Source organism: Aphelocoma coerulescens (assembly GCF_041296385.1).
Source record: "Aphelocoma coerulescens isolate FSJ_1873_10779 chromosome Z unlocalized genomic scaffold, UR_Acoe_1.0 ChrZ, whole genome shotgun sequence".
In the NCBI taxonomy this organism is placed as follows: Eukaryota; Metazoa; Chordata; class Aves; order Passeriformes; family Corvidae; genus Aphelocoma; species Aphelocoma coerulescens.
In genome coordinates this window covers 63,035,167-63,042,526 of record NW_027184085.1, presented here as the reverse complement: position 1 = coordinate 63,042,526, position 7,360 = coordinate 63,035,167, and the positions used below count along the sequence as shown (strand labels likewise).

The 7,360-nt window shown below is 43.0% G+C and overlaps 1 long non-coding RNA gene across 1 annotated transcript; it reads left to right on the top strand.

Annotated features, from left to right (window-relative positions):
• Positions 1 to 844: 844 nt before the first annotated feature.
• Positions 845 to 4,480, top strand: LOC138102944 (uncharacterized). The gene is made up of 3 exons (XR_011147624.1): positions 845 to 1,015; positions 2,705 to 2,787; positions 3,538 to 4,480. It is a non-coding gene; the product is annotated as an uncharacterized lncRNA (long non-coding RNA).
• The last annotated feature ends 2,880 nt before the right edge of the window (positions 4,481 to 7,360 follow it).

Sequence of the window (7,360 nt, the reverse complement as noted above, 5' to 3'; positions counted from 1 at the left end):
AAGTGTGATGAATTTTTTCTTAGTTTTTCTGTTTGGGAAAAAAATTTCCACCTCTTGAGCAATTTTTGCCACAAAAGAATGATCAGCTGGGTACATAAGATAATTTATTATTGTATTTACTTCCAGTTTTTCTTATTCTCAGAATTTGAGATTTCCTGATCATCACTACTCTTTGCTTTTTTGTAAATGATATCTGAAACCAGTGGGACCCATTGAGAGAGCAATAAGATGAGGACATATTCCAGAAAGGTTAAATGTGTGTCATTCAACTAGTAATTCTTAAATTAATTCCCTGATATACAGAGTGCAATACCTATTGCTACATTTCATAACAGTTTTCAGTTTCTCTGTTTTCTCTATGGATTGCCCCGAAAAAGAAAAATATAGGATTTTGGCTAGATTTCATGTTCTTTGTTCAGAGTTTTTATTGGGTTCTGTTTGTCATCAAACACAGTTCTTTGGCATTAAATTTACTCCAGGAACAACCAAAACCAAACCAAAACAAACCCGAGAAGCAATCACTTCCTTCTTTTCCAAGAGACAAAGAAAGAAACTATTTGTGACAGTCTGACTCCATGTGAAAAACTTCTGCTCTTACTCTTTGTTTTTAGGCAGGATACTCTGCCAGGAATGGGGTGAAAACAACTCAAGCAATACCTTATTAGCAAAGCCATCAGTGGTGAATGAAGAAGGGCTTTTGGTGTTGAAGAATGCTGGGACCAACCTGACTCATCAACCCCAAAGTTAAACATCCTGATAGCAAGGTGGAGGTGTGGCAGACCTGATAAAGCACCTGACAAAGGAACAAACAAGTGGCACTACTGACAACTTATTTAAAGCTGCTGAGCTGAGTCAGCTAGGCCAGGGATAAATGACTGACTCTGAACCACCGTGAAAACCCAGTGCTACGTTTTAATGGCAGGGTCTTCTAACGTGCTCCTCCTTGGAGTGTGTGGAGATTTGTCCCTTGAGCAGGGACCTCAAGGTTACTCGTTGAGGCTGAGTGTTGGTATGGGTGAGTAACAACAATGTCAATGTAGTTAATTTAGTATAATTCAATATTGCTTCAAACATGGCACACTATACTGTACTAGTAGTTACAGCTACCTGTAATGTGTAGGAAATTATTTTGATTAAGATATTTTAGTCTAACCATTATTATCATAAATAATTTGTTTCAATATAACTACAACTTGCCATCCTTAATCCTGCAGGAAAAATTTGCCTAAAGGTTTACTTCCATCTGTGTAATCCCTTAGATTATAAAGTGTTGACAAAGACTGGGGCTAAGATTGTGACATCTCAAGAGTCAGAAACAGTTAACAATTTGCCCAGAAAGTTACAAAGCGAGAGAAGGGAGTTGAGAAACAGGGTCTTGCTTTGTCAGTGAAACAGACCTCATAGCTTCAAAGGAGGGACCTTGAACAAAAGAGGACCCGGGCATTTATACCCTTCATACATATGCTGGGGTCTTCCTATTGAGTTGTCACTCCTGCTTTGGCTCTTGCCACCTGGCTGGTACCACAGGTCCCCGTGTCCTTCGTAATTCAAGGAATTGGCACCAGTTCACAGTGTCTTGCCTCAGGCTCCTGTCACACAGAGGGAGCTCAGTGTGCGGTGTGTACACAGAGCCAGCTGGGTAGAAGGTTGTAGCACAGTGAGAGTGCAACCACCAACCCACAGATCACTGACTCAAAAGAAGACTGAGCGTGCAGACTAATTAACATGAGAAGCAAGAGAATCATTCAACCAATAGAAGGTAGAATACTAATTAATAAGAAAACTAGGTAACTGGTAGCCAAGGAATTGTGATTTTTTGTTTGTTTTGTTTCCAAAATATAGATAAAATGTAAAACACTGAAAAGTTTTGTTGTGCTAGCTTTGTGGATTTACCACCTAGCACTCTCTTTGCACAAATCTTCAATAAGTAAATACCTCAGTTGTGTGTGTAAGGTTGACTTACTGCACACTGAGTGATGAATATGGCTTTTAGGGACAACAGTATGATCCAGCTGCACCTAGACTCATCTCCGAGAAGGAGTTTAGGAAACAAAGGTGTCCTTTCCACACCTCATGACTCGATGGGAGGGCTTCTCTAATAAACTTTGTCTGAAGCTCCTACTCTGCCTATGATAGATGATTGTTCTCAAGGTCTTCCCTATCTCACCCTTATCATCCCACTACTCTGCAGGGCATTGTTACCATGAAAGATATATGTAAGCAGCATAAAGGAATATTTATATGTGTAAGAGTCATTTCACACACAATTGCTCACCATGTGGCACCTGGCACCCCCTGACCACACACCCCAGCAAAACTGGAAAAACACTGCCCCACTCCATTCCCCCAGTACATGGTGTGAGGTGGTATTGAATAATCTCGGGGTCCTGGCCCTGCTCCTTCTGGCTGCTGCAGAAGTTAGCCCAGTCCTGGATGGAACCAGGACACTAGCACTGGGCAAGGATTGGCTTCCCATGCTGTCTGTAGGGACATACAAAGCTCCTGGCTTCTTGTCATGCCACTGAGCAATCTCATAGCACTAGACCAGACATGTTTCACAGACAGTCAATGCATATTAGGAGTTTTCGGAATGCTGGTCTCCCAGATAGGCTCATATCTCTGCATGCTCCTTTGCACATTTATTTTAGAGCTGCTGGAGCCATCTGGCATGGCCACTGATGCCTTTTCCCTCCCCTCTTCTCAGGGTCGCTCATGTCTACCTTTATGTGTCTGCAGCAGAGATACTGCACTTGTTTTCTGCTGGAAACATCACAGTGAACAAGGGAGGTAAAGTCCTGGCACTCATTTCATGCTGGAGTTAACGCAAGCATAGGTCTGACCCATGTCCTGCCTAGGTGCTGCAGGTTTCCGTGCTGGATGCTGCTGGAGCTCTTGCCCTGTGGTGATGCTGAGCACTGCTTCTGACACATGGCCCCTTGGCTGCCCCAAAAGTCCATGCTTTTGTTGACATCATGTGTTTGTTGCTTGAGGAATAATCTCTATCACATATCTGAAACATTTGACCAGCTAATTTCACTAGACAGAAGAGTAAGCTAACAAGAACTCTTTAAAAGGCTGGCCCCTACATCTCTTTATTTTATTGGCCAAAGTATGAAATTTTAAGCTTCAATGACTCTTCAAGGTTATCTGCCTCAGAGCAATTGAGTCTCACAGCTAATTGGGCTCCCTCTCTGGATTTTTCCAGCGCTGCTGCAACCATGGAAGGTGCTGTGGATAATTTCTATGAGTAGGGAAAAACAGCTACAGGGCCAGCTTTCAGGTTTTTTTGTACAGGCATTTTTTCCCCATGCTGAAGTATTGTAAATGTTTATAGTAACTGATCTAGGAGGTGAATGTCAGTCAGTGTATTGCAACAGCAGCTGCACATAATTTATGTTATGTAGTAAATTCCTGCAAAGTTTGGAAGGCTCTTTCAAGATCAGAGTTAAAATAGCTCCAATGAAACCATTCTGTGTGGATAGATTTACTGTGTGTTTCAGACAGTTCCTAAAAACTGATCTTGGTGTTTTTTAACAGAGTTTCTGCACAGCAGGAATGGCTCTTGGTTCTCAGAAGAGATGGAAAAAAATTGCAGCTGGGTTATAATGAGGAAGACAGAGTGAGTGAGACACTGCAGGAAGGGCACCGTGACCTACATCAATAGTGCAAACTGTTCTACTCCCAGCAGGCAGAACTTAGAGTATGCAGAATCATTGTGAACTGTGCTTCATTGGTTATAAAAGTTCTTCCTTGGGTGTTGATTTCCAAAAGCCAAACAAAAATAGGTGAGTTATGCAAAATATTAATTAACTCAGTCAACAACTCGGGTTGGACAGGAGCTATTTTTCGCTTCTGAAGAGCTTATCTACTGCATCAGCCCTGTCCTTTGATCAGTGAGCAGGATTCATTTTCGACACCATGCAGGGATGGTGGAGGTGGCTGGTCCAGAAGGCACATACTGGTGAGAAAGTTTCTGTGTCAGGAATGAGAGCAGCATCCTGGAACAATGTTTATATCTTGGATACATTTTCACCTACACCTCTGTCAGCAGCTTGACCAGAAAAAAGTCCAGATTCTCTTTTAGCCATATCCCTGCCTTCTCTCTGCTGAATAAGCAGAGAACTGAGGATGGAACTGTCCAAGTTTCTTGTGAGTTGAGGACACAGGTTTCTCATACCTTTTTGAAGTGTCATCACAGTAGCTTATCTTTCCCTTTATAAAACTGAGGGAACAGCTATAAGTATGGACAAATTGATCAGCTCCACTTGATGTCACACTTAAAAATGTTCCTCCTCTGAATTTCATACTGTCCCTTTAATCCTGAGGGCTCCTGACTTAAACTTGGTTTCCCAAAGTTGAAAATGCAGCTGTGACACCAGAAAAGTCTGTTAGGAAATGTTCTGAGTCTTTTCTCCAAAAGCACTCTCAGAAGTAATAGTAATAAAAAGAGAAAATCTAGATGCCCAATTTGAATATTTTCCCCCTTATGTGCTGTAGTTCCTTGCAAGTATCCCTACATTGCTGTTAGTCTGCTCATTGAGGAAAGTGAGGACTAAACTACCATGAGATCTGTTTAACTTGCCCAAGAAACTAGAAAAGTGTTAAAAATCTGTTAACAGCAGAGCAACTTCAAAGTCTTGAATTTTCTGCAAGTTTAGAGAGAATTATTAGTCACACAGGGCTGCAGAGAAGTGTCACTGACCTTCAGCATGAAGGTAATTTATTTAATTTTATTTAATTTTGCCTAATTTTATTTGGTCTTCTGACCAGATAGAAGTGGAAACACAGCTTGAAGCTACCCCAGCTGTGCTACCCTTTTGCTGGTGGAGATTTGCCAGCTGTATTTCTGGGAGGGAAGGAGGGAGAGAAGGTCTCTGGGCCACCCTGGGAGAATGAGGGCACCCCAGCTGGAGGGATGGGAAATGGGGAAAGGAAAAGGGATTATTTTGGCAAGAGGCTGTAAAGCCTCAGTTTTGGGAACGGCATTCTGTTCACTGAGCACTGTTTTGAGTGGTGTTCTGCTTGGTATGAGCACAGTGTGGACCCCAGCAGCCTGTGGCAAGCCCTGGTTTTGATTGTCCTGAAGAGACTTCCAAAAGAGGGATATGAATATGTCAGTCAGTGTCACTTGTCAAGGGTAGGAGAGGCACTGGCACTGTCACAAAGAGGCACTTCCATGTGTATCCTACTAGAGAGCAGTATGACCCATATTGATTTCACCTACCTCTTACTCTCTTCTTCCTACCTCCATCTCTGCTAGCCTCAATCTGCAGACCCAGACTGTGGATCTGATCCCACTAATCCTGCTTCTCCAGTTTCTCTTCTTTCAACTGCTCGACATGCTTTTCTTTTGTTCCGGTTTGGTCAAATTTAGAAATATATCCTCTGAGAGAAGGCACAACCACCCTTCCCATATCAGGTTCTGGAAAAATAAATTTTCCTCGAGGGAAAGTGAAGGAGATAATATTATTTATTTAACAAACACACAGGAAAGGAAAATAATGCTAAATAATAAAATCTTTCGCTGTGGAGAAAAACCTGGGAAAGTGTTAGAGTCCTCCCTTTGGTCTCCTCGGAGCTGGGGCTTGGCCCAGGGCCAGGCCCTCTGTGCCCGGTGGAAAGTCCTCCCAATGTGTTCTGATATTGAAGCAGTCCAGCAGAAAAGGGAGAAAATCTGAAATTCCAGGGAAGGAAAAAAAGTTCAACTCCTAGTCTCTCTTCAGAGAAAAGAAGCTGAAAAACTGGCCAAAAGCTGACTGGAAAAAAAACCCGCAAGCCGGGTGCTTCCTCGCTTTCCTGCCGCAGTTGAAAAGAAGTCGCTATCTCTGTGTGACCTTGAACAAGCTGCAAACTGCTTTGAAAAAGTTTTGCTCAGTTTTTCCTCCCCCCTCTCAGGCTCAGTTTAAAGGCATAGAAAGGCACAAAATTAATTTCTGGGTATGGGGCAGCGATATGGGATACACATCATAAAGTCACCCCAAGACAATCCCATAGGTACCTGAGCTCAGGGTTGGATATAGCTATTTCCTCCTAGCTTTCTAAACCTCAGTCTCATGGGAGCAGCTACTGTGGCTTGTCCAGGACCAGGGACCTCTTATACAAGTAGCTTCCTCCAATTTCTAGCAACATCTTTGATGGTTGATACCTGGATGCTCAGAGCTATTAGTGTGTATGTTTTAACGCTTCAGCTGCAGAATAGACCATCTCATCTGCCTTGGTTCTGGGCCCCAGGAGACAGCTCTGCCTCCTGAAAGCACCCTAGCACAGGAGGAATGACAGGTGAAAAGCACTTTTGGGTTACGAAGTCCTTGGAATCTGAAAATATTTCCCACACAGGAATTAGTTATGACTGTTAATAAAAATGGATGCATTTAGAGTACTGGATTACAGGGCTAGTTTACTGCACACGTCTTTGGAGAAGGTCATTAATAAAGTTGTTTGAACCTCCTAAACCTGTGTGGGTTCTACTAAAGCCACACAAAATCAAACAAAAAATGTTCATTACATTAGAAGGCAAATAATATTTGTAGCAGAAGTTACATTCTGTAAATGATGGATCTAGGTCTTTGGAAGTCTCCTGGTTCTGAAAGAGGAATTAGGGTGTTGTATCACCCTAATTATGCATACAAGTCTTCACACTGACACAAGCTGGCAGAGGGTAGAGGAGGGTGCTCATAGTTCCAGCCTTCTTAACGAGGAAGATATTTATGGAAGCTGACATGAAGTAGCCATCTCCTGTGCTGCCAGATGCTCACATTTAGAGATGCTATCCAAGCTAAAAACAGCTTGCTGCAAATCTGGACAGCTGGTGGGGGCTTCCAGGACAGTGGCATGAAGACTCAGAAGCCCCCAGGTTTGGATGCTGCCTGCGACTGGCATTTATCAGTCTTCAGCCCTTCATGAAACAGTAATGGTGAAAGCAAAACTTCTTGTTGGTCTGATGAGTCACAACTGGTTTCCATTTTCAGGTGTATTTTTTTCCTTTGCAGCCTCCTCAACTCTCCTACCTGTGCAGATCTGAGGAAAGAACAGGGGAGAGGGATGAGAAGGCAACACCCTTCTATTCTGATCACATGAATCACTGGGCCAGTTCAGCTACCTGTTAAGGGTCCAAGGGGAACCACCTGTGACTGCTCAGGAAGAAACTGGCTGCAAGACAGGTGAATAGGCAGAGATGCTAGGAGGAATAAAGCTTCGGACCTCATACGTTGAAGTCCTTTGTAGCTCCTTAGCAGAGCACAGGCTCAAGTTGGGCCATTGCTCTTGCATTGCTGTATACCAGGAAAGCTGTAGTGCACGAGGTTGGTTGTGTGCACAGAAAATTGCAATTTGGTAGGTATAACTCGTTTCTGACTTATCT